Raw genomic sequence first — 22270 nt, 5'->3', positions numbered from 1 at the left:
CACAGTGATATATGCTCACTTATGTGCCATTCTTTTTAGTGAAGTATCACATGGGAGAGTGAAACACTAAGACTAGCTTTTTCTGAGTCTTCATTGCTAACATTTGTAGTGAGACAGCCTTTGCAATAGTCCAAAGGTGCAATGGAAATCTTTGAACTTGGATTCTGGTTTTAGGTATAGAAAGAATGCCATGTAAGAGAGATTGCTTACCAAATACAGGGATTAGGGAAAATAGAAACAAGGACAAATAAATACTATTCAAGAGGACAAGCAAAAAAGTATGCAGACTGGTAAATGGATGCTGGATTTACTTTCCTTATAGCCAAGAACAAATCTCTGAGCATGTCTTTTTCCTTTATCATTTAAAGCACATAGAATATATAAGACATTCATCTACAATTTTCAATTAAATCAAATAGAAGCCAGGTAGACATTTATAAGCACATATAGGTGACTGTTTTGCAAGCTTGAGTCCAGCATGAGAAATAAGTAATATTCCATTTTAAAGATGTTTTTATGTGCTCTACATCTCTTCAGCCAACAATATCATTTCCAGTAACTGCACATTATTTCTACCCTATCACAACATCTTCCTTCTCTTGTTCCTCACAAGTTTGTGTGGCAGAAAGAGTGCCCAAGAGAGGAGGCTGTTCTGTGAAGACTCATGTCTCTTTGGAGTTTAAGAGAAGACTAGAGATGGAATAGCATTCACAAATGAACACCTGGACTATTTCTAATGTATTTCTGACTGGCAGGGCCATGAGAAAGTATGGCTACATTTATGGAACTCTAGACCAAATATGCTCATGCTCTTGTAACTGATTTCCTTGCTGTTCTCCAGGTGCTGGCTATTTTAGCTACTAACTCCTAAAATGAGCTGCTGTTTTTATGGAGAGTGGATTCAAGGAAAGTCAAGGAGGGTGTGCTGATTTCATCTGCAATTTAGTAGAAACAGAAGAATATAGCTCACGTGACATTCCACATCTTAGACCTCAACAAGGTTACAATACAATTTTTAAGTGATGGCGAGTATGATCATTGGATATTAAAGGACAACTGGCACCAACTAAAGTCTCTCTTTGGTAAGCAAATAGAACTTTTTGATTATAACTGTCATACAATCAGCACATATGAAAGGGCTTACTAAAAGATTGTGTTGAAAAGGAGCATGGGATAGAAAATATGTTTTTAAAGACAGTGTTTCTCATATTTGTTAAGAAACAAGTGGTCCGTAGGTAGAGAAAACCATACATAGGCAGACTTGTGGCAAGAATTGCCTTGTTTTATGACCACAATCAAATGGCCTCAACTTGATTTTCTCATCAACTAGTTGTAGGATAAAAATATGCTCAAAAAGTTATATTTTCCATTTTAACTAATTTAGTTTGTTTTGTAGTACTATTGAACTTCTGAAAGTATGAACCAATTTTTTAAGGACAGTTATTCAGAATAAACCTATACATAGATACCTAATCTACAGAGATCCCAAGACAAAATACTGAACATAAAAGGAAATATGTTTTTTCCTTCAATAAACATCTCTTCCCTTTCTACAGTAATATCTTTCAGTGTGTGTGTGTGTGTGTGTGTGCATGCTTGCTTTTGAAAAACCTAGAATGGCCAGTTATCTCAGCTACACGTCTTACTCCTGATTTTTTTCCTTTTGTTTGAGCAATGCTTTGTTCCTTCTTCTCCATTTATTCATATCGCAATCACCTTCAAGGAACACCTTTGTCATTAAGCCTTCTTAAAACCTAGCTCCCGTCTTTTCCAGTTTTGACAATTATTACTTATACTTCTAACCTACTAATTATATAATCATGGTAAAATGCATGATGCTAATATATGTTTTATTATACCATACATAAAATTAATTCAGGAAATCATTACATAAAGATCAAGATGTTTCAGTTCAAGCTTCACAATAGCATCAATCAAGCAAGTCATTTTTCCGTGGGTCTCAGTTTTGTCACATATAAACTAAAGAAGTTGGGCTACAATTGTCCAGGAGAGTACTGTGGCCTTTTTAGCTTTTCAGCTGGAAAGATTATTGGAAATTTATTGAAGTTTTAGAAATTAATTATTCCTTTATACAATATCTTTCACAGACTACGTGAGGTTAAAAAAATTGTGATTTTTTTCCCCCTTTAGTCATAAAAAGTGATTGAAATATGAATGTAACCTTAGAAATCTACTTAATGGTCTAAGATTGTAAGTCATTAAGTAATGTTCTCTATCTTAAAAACTAGTGTCTTCAATATCTTTCTTGTGGACAAAATGCTCCATGTAGATTAAAATAATTTAATTACTAATTCTATAAAAACTTTCACCATCACTATATCTATATCTTATACTTTCTAACACTGTGCAGTGGTCATATTAAAAGGGTGCTTTCAAAGTATCTACTAAAAATAAAGAAGAGTTTTCTTCATGGTCTATGAATAAACTCACTTTTGTAGAAATGCAGGTAGATAAGGGGCAACACAGTGTGCTCTCTGTGGCTAATGCAGCTCCAAGGACAGAAAGGAGAGTGGCACACACACATCTGGAGAGCTGGTTATTCATCAGAAAGTAAGTGCCCGGCTTCCTGACCACCTAAGGGCAATGGCAATTTTCAAATACAATACAGGAAAGAACCACTGTTGTCTGTGGAATTGCACAGCAAGAACTGTCAAGATACATCCACAAATAGTAGCATCTGACTGATCCAACCATAGACTCCTCTTCCTTTTATTCACATTTAAATCAGTGTTATGTGGTTGAGTAATGATAACATTTTTTTAAAAAGGGAAACTTCATTTTTACCTGCCAATTTTCTTTTGCCTTTTACTGATGACTCTCTTTTTAAGCAGAACATTTATATATAGTAATATTTAATTTCTTGGGTAAGTTTTCTTTGTTCTTGATGGAAATTAATTTTCTTCTTGCCTCTTCCCACTTTACATCTTTTATTTGGCTTTCATTTATTTAGCAATCTTTCTAATCCAGTATGTTTAAGCAGAATTCCTGAATCCTAACTTCGTTTGGTTGACTCTCTGCATTGCTTATAGTTGTTTTCAAGAACAAGTAAGATATGTATGGGTAAGCTTCTGAAAATCAATGAAAGTGTAAAGTCATACAATACAAAATAAACGTTAAGTTTATAGTATATATAAGATATTTTAAGCTTATAAGTTTAAAGTAATATCTGTCAATATTATTTATATAGTACCAATTTAAAATACATAATATTATTATTAACATTCTTTATTACCGATTATATTTACCCCAGACAGATTTGAGAGCTAGAAAAAGTATTTAATTTTAATAAGTCCAAGCATGCATTTTAAATACTGAAACCAAGGCCCAGCCAGATATGTGAAGGGAATTAAGAGAATGTGATACAGATATTTATTAGAAGAGTCTACTTTAGAAACATAGGTCTCATGATGCCAAGTCCAATTTTTTTATTTCTTTTGTTTCTAACATCCTTCAATTATTTCCTTTTGGAAAATTAGCTTCTTTTATATATTGCAAAATGAGAGGATAGTTTGTAAAGAATAAAAAGTTTGAATTAGATTCTAATCATATTAATTAATAATTAGGTATTAATCTTTCTTATCCAAATGTTTGGAGATTAATTAGTTGTTAATTAGTTATAATGATTTCATTAGCGTGTTTTAAAAATGATTGTATATGCATCATTAAAGTTGCTACATTTTATTGACTCTGACACACTATTTTTAAAAAAACATTATTATCTCTGAAGCCAAGATGCATTTGATAACTCTGTATGGCCAAATAGTAGGGGAAATCTAATTGCCATAGAATATGTATTGTGCAATTAGTTGTATTTCTCTTCTGAAAATCAGACAACTGCTGCCCCCAATATATTTCTGATGTTCAAGGAAGGAATGATTCCTGAAGGTTGTCTGAAAATCTTCCATTCTCACATTTTAGTTAAATCAACAAAGCGTCAACATCAAGTCTTTCAGATTTCTGTCAACATCACCTTTTTCAGATTCTGGGAACAAAATTCTAGGGACAATCAGGGAGTCAATTCTAAAGTGGTGTTCTGCCAATACAGACCATTATGTGGGGAAATCTGGATTTGGATGAATCTGAATCAAATATGATTCGGACAATAGGATTCTAAATAGGATGAGGGTTTTTGAATTCTTAAACCAATGTGTCATGCTAGTTTCCCTTTTGTCCCTGTACAAGATTGACATATTGCTTTATATAGAAGAATAAAATAAAAATTCTAAGTGTCAGGAAAGGAGTGTGGAATTGCTTAATTAGGGTGTTTCTTCTTTCTAAAGTATATAGAAAATAATGTGTCTAATAAGTATTCCTTAGTTTTGATGAAATTTGGTGTAATAAATATAATTAAACATTTTATTCCCTTGGATGGGCTTCAACAATTTACAGTACCTCAGATTAAATGCTATCAACCATAATAATTTTAAATAGACTTGTTGTAGAAGGTAGCATTCAGGTCCAGTTGAAAGGTCAGGGGAATACATAGAAAGCATACTCCTCTGATAGTCACCACTAGGTACAGGAGTGCCCACTATACCATCGAACTATTTAAATCTTAATTTCACGATTTTTCCACTTTCAAACATATATCCTACAAAACCAAAAAAGAAAAACATCTGTTTCTGACCCTCAACCCAAAGTGACTATCATCTTAAGTTTAATTCAAAAATTTAGTTCAAAAGTTTAATCAAAATTTTCTTGGCTGCAAGGAGCCCAGTTCAGAGGCGGTTGCTGTGGTGGATTCAGCTTCAGACATGGAGCCTGAAAACAGAACATTAACAAGTAAAGGTGATAATGCCCTGAAAGATTATTCCAACATTCTGAGGAGAGAGCCACTGTCCTCACAAAATTTGCTTTGGAATAGAGAGACTCTAAATCTAGTCTTTTCCTAGTTCATGGATTTTTTTCTTTTTTTACATTGTAGCCTTGGTGTTAATGTTTATTTGCTCCTTCACACTGGAAAGAGAGTTATTGGGCAAGAATGAGGTTATTGAAATTCTTAGTCTAGAGGCAAAAACTGAAAAACAATTGATATGTGATGATAGAGCAAAATAGCTATGAGTTCAGGTTATTTATATTTTCACCTACGCTGCCTAAATTTCCCATCTGTCTACAAACTGCAACATGTATCTGCAACAAAAGGATTCATACACCACTGGTACCTCCTTTCCCTACAGTTCTATTGCGCATATCATGCCTATTGCACCACTTATCCCATAAACTCAGCAGTTTGTTTCATGTAACATCATATGACTTCCAAACATACTCATTCAGGAAAAAGACATTGAGTGATATGTGATAACAACATTTGTTTATACTTGTATTTATTATATTCTTCCTGCTTCCAAATTTAATTTGAAGCAATCTATGATAACAGCTCTAAAACAAACCCTGAGACAAAGTTACAGCTTACAAATGTAACTTTGAATCATAAAGCAGGGTTAAAGGAGATAGTTAAGGACATTTCTTTTAATTAAGCACAAAACTGGCTCTGAGAGTCCGTGAAATCAGGCTAAAGAATGAAAATAAAGCTTTCCTTGTTTAAAAAATAAAGACTTACAATGTTCAATGAGAGATGCTTACTGGTTTGTGAGCTAAAAATTGAATCATTCCCTATACCCTCCAAGCAAACAAGACAGAGAGGTAATTTTTATTTGAGTATAGCTCATGTCAATTCTTTCTTCCTGACAGTAACTGACCAAAAGATTTGTTCCTTTCTCAGATTCTTCCTAAATTATGACGGGATGATTATGTGGCAAACATAAATGAGGACACATGATCTGTTTAATAAGGAGAACATGAGACATGTTCTGACTTCACTATGGTTTATATTGTATGATACAAATAGAATTTGAAAAGGTAAGGTTTTTTATTTCTAAGCAACAAAGCATTATGAGTGCTGACAAGTACGCTGTTCAGGACACATTTATATATTTTCCAACTTTTCCAGATAGTATTAACAAACAAACAATCAGATGACAGAAAAACTCTACAACCTCACAAAGAATGCACTCTACATCAGAAGCATGAAAGTTAATATGAATATTGTTTATGTTTATAGATTGAAAGATCACATAATTATTTTGTACAATTTATTTTAATATAAGCATTCTATATTTTAAGAGAAGGATAGGCATAATATTTGTGGAACACTCTGTCAGTTGTCTGAAGTTACAATGATTGTCTCCTTTGTCCCAGTTAAGAGAACTACGATTTTTCTTTAAGTGTGACACCACCACATCCACAGGGAAAACAGACTTTTCCTCTAGCCACCAAGGAGGGGCTGGTCAGAAGCATGGTGATGCAGTGTATTACTTCCTAGTCAGCTATTAATTAGGAGTGGGATGTGATAGTTTTTGTCCATCAGACATAAAGAAAAGTCTGCTGATAATTCTTGGGGAAAGTTTCCTTCTAGATAAAAAGAGAAGACTACTTTCATGTTTTTGCTTTGTGTAGGGCGATGTTAAAAGGAGATGTCTGACTTTGTCATGACCATATTGTTTATCAAGTTCCAAGATGGCAGATCAAGGGATTTACAATGAAGCTAACATCCTTGGATTGCTGATTTAGTTAACCCTGGGTCAGCACAACTCATCCCCTTTATTAAGACATTTAACTGGGCACTGTAGTACTTACAAGCCAAAGCTTCGTAACAGACATCATACTTTCTAATTGTAAGTTCTACACAGATCTCAGCAAAACTTGTATCCAACAAACTTATAGTGAATGCAAATCAAAGAGAAAGCAGAAAAAAGATCTATCAGACAATACAATTGGATATCCATTGCAACGTTGATATATCTTTTTGTAAGGCAGAATTCTTCCCTATAAATGTACCTGGTACTCATTAATACACCGAGGTAAATAACTGAGCAACCCAACTTAAAGTTACTAGAGTCTGTGCTAACACATCTGTACATGAAACTGATATTTTACCTAATGTTGTCACTAGCATGTAATAACTTTCTAAATACAAGCATTCGAGAGTATTAAAACAGTATGTCTGCATTTCATCTCCTTTGAGATTTTTCACATGGTTTACCACTATTTAATTTGTAAGTATGAATAGCAAACTTTATTGCTTTATTCAAAGACTGAGGACAATGGGGTGAGATCTAAAAGAAAATTGTCATGAAGAAGCCGCCTTCATTCTGTTCATAATTTTCTAAGTAAAATATTATGCAAAGAAAACAAGAAATCACAATATTACAGTTATTTCACCAACATGTACCATGGGAAAAAATTATGTTCATCTTCTTTTATGTCTGTTTACCTTTACTTTTTCTTATTTCTGAATATTGAGATGAATTTTATGTACTCATTTATTATACATTAATGTCAAGGCCTACTGGTTTTCAACCTCAAATCCATTTCTAATTTTCATTTCTCACAAATTCCAATTTTATTCAGGGGAGCAATTCGCCACACTAAAATATATATCTCCCTACCTCTGGGTAGCTAAAGGGGTCCATCTGATAGGGTTCTGGAGGTAACTGGAGAATGGAATTCTATGGGGAGAATGTCTACATCTCAAAGAAAGGCACAATTCTCAAAGAGTAGACTTGTTTAGTTGCTTATTTCCTTCTCAATTTTTAAATTCTCAGAAAAGGTGGTTTACTATGTATTAAGTAAAAAACAGATTCTCACTACCCCTGAAATATAAAGAAAGAGAGGGAGTAGACAGCAGGAAAAATCTTCCTATTTTAGTGCAACAGTTCTCAGCCTGGGATGATTTTACCTCTTGGAGACATTCACCAATGCCTGTGTACATGTTTGGTTGTCCTGAAGAGGTGAGTGGTGGGATGTGCTGCTGGCATCTTGTAGGTAGAGGCCAGGGTTACTGCTAAACATGCTACAATGCACAGGATCCTTCCCTCTCCACACACACACACGAAGACAAATCCACCCCAAAATGATAGCAGTGCCATAGTTGAGAAATACTGAGCTACAGTGCTTTTCGTTATCTTGTTGTCCCACTTCTTCTTTAGGATTCAAAGGCACACATGAGTTTGGAGGATTGGCAATGATCATGTGACCATGTGAATAAAGTACCAAGATGATAGAAGTCTGATTTCCTGATTAAAAGCTTAAGCAATTGTCTTCTCTTGATTACTTATTATATGAAACTAAATAAACTTATTTGCTTAATTCATGGATAGGTTATCTGTTACTTCATAGGCAAATATATTTGTAAATGATACACATACTAATTGATTTATGATCTATTTTATATTCATAAGTGGGAGTAAGTGTTCTGAATAAAAAAATAAATCAGGTACAGTTTCTAATCTCTGGCAATTCATTATCCAGTAGGGAAGACAACCACCAAGAACATAAAAGGTAGGCTACTTCTGGTATGAGTAACATGTGGTGAGAACCCAGAGTAAGGATAAAGGAAGGAAGCAGGCTAAGGAAAGACAAGCCTAAGGTACGAAAATGTTTTCCTGTCCTGTGGTTGGAGGGTGTGTGAGTTGCTAGATCCATGATGAAAAGCTAACATAAGCAAAACACCAAATCCTGAACTGGTGCTACTATTGGGTAAATAGTAAGAGATTTGTGAATGAACTAAAGAGTAAATTGGGGAAGTATGCCAGGTAGAGGGTGTTTTCATCTAAAATTGGGAGAAGAGTTGAAGGCCATGAGGATTGTGGACGCTACCAGGAAAACTACAAAGAATCATTGGCCATTATTAAATAGAGATCCACAAGATCAGACTCATAGCTTCGAAAAATAAATAAATAGGTGCAGTGTGTTGAACTTGGGTGTTCCATTGATAAATAATTACAATAAAATGGAGGAATCACATATTCTAACTTGTAATTTAATCAGATGGAAATAGGCTTCAGGCTTCACTTGAGACCTTCTTAAAACATGGCAAAAATATATTGTTGAACTGACAAAGTTTCTACATTTTAACTTTGACTATGTTTTGTTTATAAAAACTACAAATTCACATTTTCTGGGTAATTTGTGAACTATTTCCTCAATATAATTTTTTTTTAAACTTTTAGAGACAGACTATTGCTATGCTTTGCTAAAAATGTTAAGAATTGTTTTTCAAAACAGGAAAACTCAGAGAAATATGTTTCAATCATACCTTCCCCTGTAACACTATTTTCCCATAAGAAGTTGTCAATAACATCAAAATTTATGTGAAAATTTTTTTTAAAATCAAAGATCTTAGATTTTTGTTTGTATTCTCTAGTTTTGACTACCTATTTATCCAATTTTTTAAAAATGGTCTAAACAGCTAATTTAAGGAAAGGTGAAGGAAGATGTAGAAGTTGCCACTGGATAAGCAGTAAAGTAGTAAAAAGTGGAATTAAATATACCACATTCAGGTTTAAAAGAGACTTTAGAGAGCAATTCAGGGGGCCCATCTAGCCAAGCAAGAGGACCTGGGCCGCCAACAACTTACAAATGCAGCACAACATGGAGCTTTCTCACAGCCACCCTTCTGTGAGAGTATATTCCACCTCAGCTTCATAACAATCCACACATGCATATTTGAAACTCTAACTAGGCATACACTGAAAACTTCACAAAATAAAGCTCCATGGAGGGAATAAAGATTGACAGAATGGACTAGGGTGGGTGGAGAGAGACATGGGAAGGGGACTCTAAGGCAGACTTCCTTACCCCAGACTCCAGCAACTCTAATATAGTGTGTTGGAAGATTGACTCCCTTGATTTCTGCTTATGTTAAGAGGATTGGAAAGACTAACCACAGAATAGCAGGCTTACAGAAAACAGTTACTTCTTTTAATCAAACCATGTAATCAGAAGGCCTGAGTAATGATTAATTTCCACTTTCTCGGTGAATCATTCAACCACTAGGCAATTCAAGTAGACTTAGATTCATTCTCTGCCAAGGGCACAATAAACTTAAGGCTTTTGTACATTACATGTAATGTTTTAAACACATGCATGCCCCTTGCTTCTGAACTCATTTCAAAAAGCTGGTGTTCTGCTAGTGTACAATGGCTGATGATAATGTTAAGACATTTAAAAGGTTTTATATTCAAACGTAGATACCCGTGCCTTTTCTCAGTGGCATTTTTATATCTGAATCCACTTAATACTAGAGCACCATTAATTTTTGAGAAATGTATAAAGATGATAACTTCATATACAGCATGAGAACGCTAAGTAATAATAGTCTACTGTAGTTTTACTATAAAAAGAGGGCAATGAATACATGAGCTATATATAAAAATGCAGAGTGATAGATACAGGGTTAAGTATCTAAATTCACATTTGCCAAGTCGTGCATGTGTATCTTTGTGGCCCTGCAAAGAGAAAAAAGAAATAACACCTTTGTAGAGGCCAGCCCTTCACTGGAATAATCACAAGTGAATCCAACACTGGACACAGAATTTCCCTCATTTCTATCACATTAACAACCTCCCCCGGAATAAATTATCCTCAACTTAAAAAATCGCAACCTCAATAATTTTAAATTCACAGCAGGTGGTTTTCCATTTCTACTCACAAGGCATTGTCCTGAGGCAGACAGGAGTCAGTGGAGAGCAGTTTAAATGTTTGGACTACCTTCTCTTCCCGGGAGAGTTTATTGCCCAATACTGCATAATGTATTAGTTGCTCAACGCGGGGGATCTAAAAGTGACATCTTGACTGGAACCACGCGGATCTGAAAAGCACCTCGCAGGAGACGTTGTGGAGAAGAAGAGCAACTTTCTTATTTCTGTCAAACTACGAGGCGGAAGCCACCCGAGATGGAGCCGGAGGGCCTGGGGAGAGAGCAGGAGGCTGGCCGCGGCTGCTCCGCGCTCTCAAGGGCTCAGGCGAGGCTTCGCTTCTGGAGGCGGCATTGTTCCTCCATCTGCTCAGCCTCGCGTTTTGCCAGGAAGCCCTCCCCGCACGCTAGTAATCTGTTCTTTCTTTCTAGGATACCTCTCAGACGATCTCCCAGCTCGGGGTCTCCGGTCCCAGGGCACAGCTCTAGGGTGAAAAGCTGCAGTGACAGTGACGGGGCGCCGCTCTAAGGATTTGGAAACCACTGCACCCGTCCGCCGGGCCCGGCCAGCGCGCGCCTGGCACTCCACTCTTTCCCTCCGCTCTCCGGGTCTCCCTGGCTCCGACGGGCTCCGGCCTCGAGCCCCGCTCCGGCTCGCCCTTCCCGCCGGGTCTCCGGGCACCGGCTCGGCTCCGGCGGCGGGGTCCTGGGCCCCCAGACTCTGCGCCCCCCGCCGGCCTGCAGGCTGGGACGGGAATTGAGGGTGGGCAGCAGCCAGGGGAGCAGGGCAGGTGGGGAGCCGCGGGGCGTGTGGGGAGGGGAGGAGGCGGGAGAGGGAGCCCAAGGAAAAAAGATGCATCTGCTCCGAAAGCGCCAATGAAGAAAGGACAGCGGGGGTCGGAGTGGAGAGCAGCAGCGAGAACGCCTACCGGGAGGGGTGGCACAGCGGGCAGTTTACAAACTGCCGGGGCTGGAGGAGCCCAGCGGGGAAGGAGGGAGGCTGGGTGGAGAGAAGAAACCCCGAGAGGAAGATCGCACCTCTCTCCGAAGAGATGAGCTCAGAAAATGTGCCCCTGGATGGGGAGATAAACAAGGACTCACTCGTCGTAGAGGAAAAGGATGCATTTGAGCAGGAATTAAGTGCTGTAGGTTCTCCCACGGGAGACTTCGCTTCATCTCTCGAAACTCTGGCGAATTACCCTCCAAGTGAAATGAATTGCTTTATGCAGAAATGGAAGCCGAATTTTCTTCACTGTGGCCTCCTCCCGTGGTATTGATTTGGGTTTTTTTCCCCGGTTTTTCTTTCTTTTTTCTTTTTTCTTTTTTTCTTTTTTTTTAATGAAAAGAATCATTTGAGAGGTTCCATGTCCCTCAGTACTGAAGAAACCACCCAGCTCATTAAAGTTCATCATTTTTATTGCTTTTATTATTTTTCCAGAGGACACCGGTGAGGAGTTGGCACCAATACATGGTTAAAGCAGTTATCTACGTAACGGGTTGTTTTTTTTTTAAGGACAAAATAACATTTCTTGAGACTGCTAAAAAGGGGGATTGGAAAACTCAGTTACTCAAAGGGGAAAAAAAGAGAGACGCATTTAAACTCAAACAGACGATTCCACCTCCAGTACTGTCGACGCCACCACTACCATTCTCAGCCCAAAGGAACTGGACAAGGGTTAAGCGAACCGGAGAGACCGCGGGCAGGGGTGGGGGAGCTGGGGGAGGCCAGGGTCAGGCAAGGAGTAGGAAGGAAGTTTTCGGTAATCCCGGGAATTAAGATAAACGTCGGGACGGGTGGACGCAGGAAGCTCCCTTACCTTTCTCTGTAAGCCCCGTTTGCACCTGATCTGCAACCATAAATACTTCGTGGTGCTTAGTGTGCAGCCAAACGGCGGCCGAATGTTAAACAATTCTTCACGCTCCCTCCCCTTTTTGAAAAACAGCCTTAGAAGAATGTTAATACTGTGCTCCTTATCCATGGGCTCCAAAACATTCCTCCTGGTCGGGAAGGAGACGAAAGCCAGGTGCTTGGGCACGCGTATATGTACGTACTTATAAATTATCCGGTCGGCATATAAACATAGATACGTTTTCTGCATGTAAATCCGAAAGAAAAGCACCAAGGATGCCTCTCAAAGCGGGAGGGGATAGGGAGAAGCAAAACTTGGCAAATAAAATGTATCCAAAGATTTCGTACCAGGAACCACCTGCTTCGATATGCAGTATTCCCGAGAAGATTTAGTGGGAGACGAAAAACATCTAAAAGAAAAAAAAAAAATACCCCAAACACACACTTGAAACGGAAGACGCCTAAACAGCGTGGAAATGGAGAGGACGAGATCTCCCGGGGCTACAGATCCGTCAGCTAAGTGAGCAATCGCCTCCGAAAAATCACAGGCGGGAGGTAGCTGCCGAAGCGTCCCCTGCTCGGGTCCCCGCCGCCGCTGCTACCTGTAGACGCGCGCACACGCACACACGCGCTGCGCACACACACGCGCGCACACTCGCCAACCTCCCGGCCCTCTCCCTCCTCCCTCCCTCCGCGGCGGTGCCGGCTGCCGGAGTCTGCGTTGGGCTAGGTGTCCGCGTCCTCCAGACCCGGTCCTGCCGGCGCAGAGCCGGTCCCCTGCCCCGGCCTTCCCTCCCCGGCCGGGCTACTGCGCCGCAGCCCCCGCCTTCGCAGGGTCGCCGTGGCGCGGGTGGCGGGCCGGGCTCCGCGGGCCTGGGCCGGAGGCGGCCGGCGCCGAGTGGGTCCCGCCCTCCCCGCGCCTTCCTCCCGCGGCGGCTGCTCGTCCTCGGTCCGCAGCGCCCGCGGCGGCAGGAGGGGTGAAGGCCGCGGGCGTCACGCGTGACGTTCGCCGAACGCCCGGAGGAGCTGGTGGCGGAGGGACGGGGACGGGCACCGCCGCGGAGCCCCGAGGCCTGGCACGCGCGTTGTTTCTCAGTCCGGGCGGCTCTTGGGCCCCTTCCGCGCTTTTTCCTCTAGGCGACCCAGAGCCCGGAGTTGGGGGCGACAGCTGGGCCCGGAGTCTCTCGCTCCCTCCAGTTTCTGGTAGATCCTTGCTCTAAACTCCCCTGCTCGCTTTGGCTCCTGCCCCAGTGGTCTCTGAACTGAAGCCTTGGCCGGAGCCCCTTTGGGTCTCCTCCGCACTTCACTGGCCTCTCCCCTCCCACTGCACCCACAGCTGCTGCTGCTGGCGAGGTGATTAAAAACTCCTCACAGCTAATCATTGCTGGGCTTTGTGGTGGGTGTGACCCCTACACCACGTTGTTTACACCCACCCAAGTCCTGCTACCCTCTGTGGATTTTTAAAATGTGAGTTGGGGGTCCGGGCCCCGCCAACACGACCATTAAATTAATTGACTGAAACGTGTAATAATCACAACCCAAAAAAGAAAACTCCACCAGTAGGAAAACACTAGGAGGAATCATTGACACAGGTACTAGATATTGGATAAATGCATTTTTAATAAGGTTTCATATCTCTCAATCTCATATGTGCTTTACTTTCTAAAATTAAGGTGGAGGGCCAAGAACTTAGCTCAGTGGTTCCGCCGCCTGCCTTGCAAGCAAAAGGAGTCCGATCCCTGGTACCAAAAAAATAAAAAATAAAAAATAAAAAATAAAAATAAATAAAATTAAGGTAGAAATGCAATTGCCCCAAAGTATTGGTTACTCGCTAATAACAGTAAATGAGAATCCTAAGGTTCAACGGTATCAGATCCGAGTTTTTAAAAGATCCTTCCACTTAGAAGGAATTCAATACCACATTTTCCTGACATAATTTTGGAATTCAGTCTATCTTGCTAATTTTTGCTTAAAAAAAAAAAAGTGAGCTTTAAGTAATACGATGGCGAATCCAGTAGGGTTTCAGGGCTGAAACAAGATCTCATTATGTTACCCAGGTTTGCCTTTTACTCAGGGAGATCTTCCTGCCTCGGCCCTCCTGCCTGGTGGGTTTACAGGCATGCACAACCACAACAGGCTCAAATCCAGTAAATTTGGATGGTACCTCCAGGAAAGTAAAATTTTATTATAAATTACGTATGGACTAGTTGGTAACATTTAACCAAGTTTGTCAAATTCAATAACTTACAGCTTTTGAAACTTATCTGGAATTTCTTAAGAATGTGGAAAAACATGCTTTCTATTCTAATGTCAATAAATGTACTTAGATGAAACCTTTAATTTTCATGAAACTACACAATTAAGGTAGCTTGATGTAAGATATGACCATAATAACTACAAAATTAAACGTTTGATAAAGAAATAGGATAATTAGATAACACTGTCCATTGTAATTTACAGAGCATAATGTTTGTAGACTCTCTTGTATCTCACACCTGTGGGGAGCACGTTCCAAAATGTATGTGTTGAGTTTAATACTAGCACCCTGAAGGTAATGGCTACACATTTTTCATTTCCAATGCCTGGTATTTATAGCATGAAGTTAATTTAAATAGGTTGTGCTGTGTTTTTTCTTTTCATTATCCTTTTCATGGCTACATTTTTTTCAGCTGGGCATTATTACCTCATTTTTATGAATTAATCCGGCAAAAAGCCCAAGATGTTTAACAAAATAGAATTGTCACACAAACAACATTTATCAAAATCTGTACATGCTGTCAAGTGAGCCAAATTTCTTTTGCCCAGTTTTCTTCACTTTCCCCATCAAAACCCTTAAGGAAATAAACATCCCATTATCTCAAAAGCAATTAAACAGCAAAAATAATTTGCTTGTTTTTCTACTCTTCTTTTGTCTGTATCCAGTTAAAAGTTGGGATTCTGCAATGCGATTTTCTGATTCTGAATCCTAGATAGGCTCTTAATTTGTTATTGCCTACTACATGTTACTTAATCTCCTTAAACCTCAAATTCCATCTCTGCAAAATGGAGATAATAATATCTCTTGTAGCATTGTTGGGGGATTACACAAAGTAATGCATGCAATGCACTTGACAAAAAGGTTGAGTAATTCTTCACTCTTTCTACTTTTAGGATCTATGTGGTATGTTTTCTTCTAATAAACAGCAATATAGGTAGGGACATTTGGGGTTAGTGTTAAAAACTGATCAAAGTATTTGGTTCCAATACTTAATGTCTATAACCTTTAAGCCATTAGTGAATAGAGAGTGATTTCTTAGACCCTTTCTGGCTTCTCTTTTCTTTGTGATCAGTCTTAATATCAGTCTTTTAGTAATAAGTTACAGATTAGAGCTTCATATTAAATATGGATGATGAGATAGAAAACAATAAACCCACAAATAGGCAATGAAGTTAGCAACAGAACTTAAGGAATTGAATTCAATTCACATTGCAAATCACGTGGCTTCAAGGCTGGTATGTTAATTGCCCCTTTACTGTCTCTCACCACATCAAGTGCTTTTTCAATGTACACTGCAATTCCCTGTAAAGTCACAAACAGAAACTGAAATTTGCCCAAACACATCTGCTCATGTGTAGATTTTGAAGGAGACTTCAGTATAATGTACACAAAAATATTAGCTTTTACTGGAAATACTGGTTCAAAAGAGCCTTGGAATCAAAATCAATGTTTTGTGTGAGACTGGATGAAAAATTGTTATGGGATATATAATCCAATTTTGTTGATATTAAAATTTATTTCCTAGAAATGAAGACAGAAATATTGGACAAGAAATCTAGGCTTGAGTGTAAAGATTATATTCTATTTTTCAGCACCTCAGTATAGTCCTATGCACACTCTGTAAGCTTTCAGTTCAGAAAGTCATTAAGTGAGAAGATTCTTTCTCCCAGTAATTATACATGTTTAAAAAATTAAATAACATGGATCTCCTAAAGGAAAAGCAAGAATACTACTTATTCTTTGGAAAATCCCAAAGACTCACAGCAGGATATTAGCATTTATATTTTTATTTCCAAGGGGCCTAGGAAGAAAGCTATTAATAAAATGTTACTCTTAGATGAAATATTACTGTAACAGTCATCATACATTATATGTGTTTTACTTAAAATGGGTTAAATATAAATAATACACTGAGAAAGAGTTTATGGGGCAATGGCAGCACATGTTTCTACTCTGAAAGAAATAAAAGACAGGACCAAATGATCTGTAGTGTTATGCACTGACAGGTAGACCATCTGCACAGCTTTCTAGAAGTGTTTTACTATAACCTGGAGAAAGGTACAGGTATGATTTATGCTAACAGACTGACTTTTAAAGGCACTATCCCATAGTGTTTAGTACCCATTTGGCATAATCCATGGGGTCCCCAAATGTAGTCTATTGGAAAACCACTCTTCTGTCCCATACAATCTATACAACATGGTCAAACTCATCAATTTTTTTAATCTAGCTCTAACCAAGTCAAAGTGTTTTTGAAAATCCTTTTTGAACCTATATTTACTATAAGAAATACAAAATTATTATCCTAGGATTCAAACCCTATGTTCTCAATCCTACATGTCTTCATTTAGCTTTCACTTCTTCCTAATTTCTGTTTTATTTTTTTCCAAAGATCGTATTCTCTGGTCTCCAAGAATAATTCTAAACATTTTTTTTTTCTCTTGGACCATCCAAATCACCATTCCTACTTACCTACATCACCTACAAAACTTCTACCTCAAAAATCCCCTCAGCCAGAAACAATTTTCCCTTTCTCTGAGTGGCACTAATTTCCACCTCCCATAATGCAAATTTAGTCTCTTTGGTGTTATCATTATTTCAGAATCTTTTGTTTACCTTAAACTGTTTATAAAATACTAAATATTCTCTTGACTTGGGAACATTGTACTTAACTTTCCCTCTGCCCAGGCCTCTCTTTCCTCTCTTCCTGAGGGCTATAAGGGCTCCTTTTATTCATGTAGGTCTCTGCTGAGATGTCACCTTCAAAAAAAGTCTTTCCTGACTCCTGTACCTAAGATATCCACCTGCGCCATTCTCCTTAACTTCTTATATTTGCTGATTGTTTGCTTCTTTCCTCATCAGAAGAAGGCAAATGTTACAAAACCAGAGACTTAACTGTCTGTTTCATTTACTGATGTATACCAAGCACCTAGAACTATGCCTTTCTCATGATTTTCTCTAAATAAATGAATTGATGATGGATGCATGAATACAATAAATATCAATTTCAGAGACACTATACTACAGACTATCTTAACTTTAACCAACAATTGATCATAAAGGCATAAGAAGTTTCTCAGGTGTTCTTGAAAGATAATTTTGTAAAATTGCATACATCACTGAGAATGCATTAAAGCTCTAATTATAAGACTTGTACCACACTTTTAAAGATAATGTTTAGAATGAGCATATATTTGCTCCAAATGTGTTCATAAAGCAATAACTCCATACTTTCAAAGTCACTTTGTTTATTTAAGAACTAATAGGGGCCAGGGATTTAGCTCAGTTGTTCTGCCCCCTCCCTCACAAGCACAAGGTCCTGAGTTTGATCCCTGATACCAAAAACAAAACAAAACAAAAGTACTAATGATACTTTATTACAATGGTAAGATTTAGATTTCACATTTGCTCATTGCTCAGAGTTTTATTATATTAAATTATGTATCTTAGTAATGTTCTTTCTCTTAGGCTCTGAAAGTCCTTTGGGGTAGATATTTAAAATTTTTTAAATTTATAGAAGGAGTTATCAACCCTAAAATCACATTTGTAGTGTACATACCCTTTAAGTCAGGACTGCTTTATGTATGTATATGTGCTGGTAAGATTTAGTTACATTCCATTCTGCCATATCAATTACATTTAAATCCTAGAAGTTTATATTTACATATAAAAGTCAATACATTTCTGTGAGTATGTAATTAAGTAAATGAATTCTTATCAATCCCTTGAGTGCCTATGTGTACCTATTATTGCATTACTAACAGATCAAAAGAACTATGAGACATGATCTTTTTCTGCTTGAAGAGTACAGTATCTCTGAGATGAGATCACACCTAGACCTTATGATGTCTTTATGCATGAGCTCACTAAGGAGCAAAATGTGTTGTTAGGGACAAGTATCTCAGTTTAGTTGAAGTATGGGGAGGCACATGCAGGAGTGGTAAGAAATTATCTTGCAAAAAAGAAGGGCCAGATAAATGAGAGGATGTGTGCAATAGACAATAAAGTATAGACTTGACCCTTCAGGCAGGGTCATTGGAAAGATTTAAGCAAGAAACTAGTGTGATCACATTCGCTGTTTTGAAGTCTGTCTCTAGCAGTGATAGTAGGTTGGGGAAGGAGGTGAAAAAACAAAAACAGAGAAACTGCTTCTGAAATTATTGCTATAATACTTAAAACAGTTGAGAGGGATATCTGAACTACACAATGACAACAGCAACAAGATGAAATTAGTAGCAACGCATTACTACATTTCTCAAAATGTTCAGTGGTCTTCCATTTCAGTCAAAATACAAACTGCCTTTCAACATCATCATCATCCTCTTTGTAATGCAACAGACAGACATTCAATTCAAGCCCAGTTAAGTAAAACAAATAAACTCTCAAAAAGCAAAAACGTAATTTACTGTGTTTACTGACAATTTAAAGGAGCATTCAGTATTCAGAGTAAGTCTTTCTCCTTTCCTTTCTTCATTCCATAGCTTACCTCGCTTTATTTTCAGGACAGCTGTCTTCTCATGTAGGGCAGGGTATTTGTCAGCAACTCCAGATATACCTGTGAGCATGGTATCCCCAGAGAAAATCACTTTGGAATTATCTTGTTTTGGTCAAATACTGCTTTCTGTGACTGAGGATAGAGTTAATTTCTGTCACCAAGCCCAGCAGAAATGGAGTACCCCTGTACAAGGTAAAGATACCCATCAAGATTCGCACATACAGTGCAGGCCAATTTAGGAAAAGCCTGGGATGCTTACCAAAAGAAGAGAGGTAAAACTTGCTAGGCAAACTTACACTGCAGCCACAGTAATAGTTCAAGATATACAGCTCTGTTTTTCTTCCAGCAGCCTATATCCAGTTCTTTCAATCCAGCACAAGTGGATTAGGAGATGCTACAAAACCATGACTCAGTACTTTCTACTTCTGAATTTTGCTCAATTTATATATATTTCTTTGAGTTCCTCCTCTACCTTTTCCTGTTGAAATATAAATTATAGAAATTAAAGTTTGTATGTGTCAGGTGCCTAATGAATGTTCATTACAGAGAATTTCCAAGCAACTCAGTAGGAATTCAGGAAACAGGAAATACTATCCTCAAAGTCTTTTAATTGGAAACTTTAAAATACTATGAAACAACACCAGTGAATAAAAAAGGACAATAAGATTTCAGAGAAGTAAAGGATCAAAGACTGAAATTCTGTGCGTATTTGTTTTGAAGGCACAGGTGGAGAAATGAAAGAACTGATGGAAAGCAATGAACAGATAAAGCATATAAACTTAGATAATCTAAAAGAAAAGTATTACTTTTCACCATCAGAGACAGCACAGTCAAGAAAAGATACTTTTTTATTTAGAGAACTGAATATGTTTGAAGAAAAGAAATATAAACTGGGATGCATTAAATTGATTTGAAAAATAGTGGATGAAGTTAAGATTAGGACCAGAAAAGTTAAGCAAAATGAGATCTTAAAAAATTAAATAAAATTCAAAGTCAATTATTTAAAGAAAAAAAATAATAGATTTAAAAACAAGACAACAAGAGAATGTCATGGGAAAATGCCTTTTTAAAATGAGTAGCTTAATTTAAAATGGTAAAGATTTAGTACAGGGTGGATCTCCCTGTTTGTAATAATTGAAATTGTGCTTTGCTTTAAGAGTGCTCAATTATAATTTATGGACTACATTAAAGTAACAAACTGCTTCCTTATACAGTATCAAGTGCCTATTCCTTAATAATCTACTTCAGTTGAAAGTGTTCTTCCAGTTATTTAAATATAGAGGTGTTAAGTGTCCCTTACAGTATTAAGAAATCAATATAAATATTTAATGCAAAGGAAATAAGAGATGATTTAAGTATCTTAGAATTCAAGCTGAAAATAATTGCCTTCTCTCATTTCTTTCTCATTTTCTCTGTTTCAGAGAAATATGAACACTATATTTGATAGTGAAAAATAATAATTACTATTTTTAAATTCACAAACTATATTGCAAGCCTGAAGTAGCAGGTTCATGTTAATTCTTATACTCTCACTATAGCAAATGTATTAGAATAACTTTATATTTATATTATAATTATAAAATAGAGCCATTTAGAGTTCACCTTAAACCTATATTCTCATATGCAAAGGGTTCTGTTTAAGTAACAGCCACTGAGAGCTAACTAAATAAAACATTTTGATCAGGCATTCTTACAGATATAGGAAAGTGCCTCCTAGCAGCATTTCCTAATAGAACTTTTCCCTTTTGTAACAGTCACCTTGGGAAGAAGAACCCAATGTGCACTAGTAGGGACATTTCATTATTCTAGATCACACTTCATCTGGAAGCTAAAATGAATTTTCTTCCTCCCACAATTTGTAAAGAAATTCAAATACAGTTCTCCCTACCTCTATGTGCTCCCAATCAAATGTACAGAGGAGAGGGGAATGGGAGATCTACCTCAAGAATTGTGTTAAATATTTCTAACATAAACACTCATCATTGAATTCCTTCAACAACCCACTTGATAGAGAGAATTGATGAGTAGCATATATTCATCCCACTTTCATTACTCATTTGCCTTACTGTTTTCCCTCCTAGAGCATTCCATTTATAAACATTTTCTTTCTTTTTATCTTTTCTAAAACAGTACTCTCAAGACATTGGTGTAGGCAAAGACTTTATGAACAAAACCTCAATTATACAGAAACTATCACAAAGAATCAGCAACTGGGATCTCATCTTATTAAAAAGCTTTTGCATAGCAAGAGAAACCATCAACAGAGTGAAAAGACAACTCACAGTGTGGGAAAATATTTTTACCAACGTTCTTCAAAGGACTTCTACCTAGAATACATAAAGAACTCAAAAAAAAAAATTAGACACCCCAAATTTAAAAACCTAATCCAAAAATGGGCATGTGAAATGAATAGACATTTCTCAGATGTCTATTCTGAGAGCAGAATATTCAAACAACAAAATGGTCATTCATCAGATGCAAATTTTAAAAAGTGAGATTCTATCTCACTTCAGAAACAATGGCTGTTATCAAGAAATCAACCAATAACAAACGCTGGTGGGGCTGTGGGTGGGGGGCGGGGGATCCTTCTCCATTGTTGGTGGGAGGGTAGACTGGTGCAACCACTGTGGAAATCAGTATTCAGATTTCTCAAAAAACTGAAACTAGAGGTCCCATTTGACCCAGCTATTCCCCTTCTTGGTATCTCTCCCAAAGAATTGAAAGCATCAGGCCACAGCGGTATATGCATACCATGTTTATAGCAGCACAGTTTGTAATAACCAAATCTTGGAGTACTTAGTCATAAGATAAACTTGAAATATTTGTAGCTAAATGGTTACATCTTGAGATCATATTCCTAAGTGAAATAAATCGGACACACACGTGTTAATGCAACAATGTTTCTCTGGTGTGAGAAACTGAAAGTGTAAATGAGGGCTAAAATGTATAATAGATATTGTGAAATACTAAAGAGATGTTCAAATGGGTAGGGGAAACTAGGGAGCAGGAGTGGGGGAAAGGAAAGAAGGGAAAGGAAAAAAGTGAGAAAATAAGGAAAAAAATGTAAACAGAGCTTTTATAAAAGAGGAGGGGAAGAGAGTTGAAGGGAGGGTAGGAGGATGGCAAAAAATAAGTATGACTATGTATCACGTACAGGTACAAATTTCCCAT

At 37.7% G+C, this 22270-nt stretch overlaps 1 protein-coding gene across 8 annotated transcripts in view; it reads right to left on the bottom strand.

Moving 5' to 3' along the window:
* Nucleotides 1-13013, bottom strand: part of Nlgn1 (neuroligin 1) — an 860706-nt gene extending 847693 nt beyond the window's left edge. For 2 of the 8 annotated variants that reach the window (XM_087186519.1, XM_087186517.1), the window contains exon 1: nucleotides 12316-13013. The gene's annotated coding sequence lies outside the window, so the exon portion shown is untranslated. The other 6 variants (XM_087186521.1, XM_087186522.1, XM_087186518.1 and 3 more) reach the window with 4 other exon arrangements.
* Between the last annotated feature and the right edge of the window lie 9257 nt (nucleotides 13014-22270).

This window comes from Heterocephalus glaber, unplaced genomic scaffold (genome assembly GCF_053883595.1).
Source record: "Heterocephalus glaber isolate CG9 unplaced genomic scaffold, H.glaber_assembly_v1.0 deba00001504, whole genome shotgun sequence".
In the NCBI taxonomy this organism is placed as follows: domain Eukaryota; kingdom Metazoa; phylum Chordata; class Mammalia; order Rodentia; family Bathyergidae; genus Heterocephalus; species Heterocephalus glaber.
The sequence above is the reverse complement of the archived record's forward strand: the minus strand, read 5'-3'. Positions and strand labels throughout refer to the sequence as shown.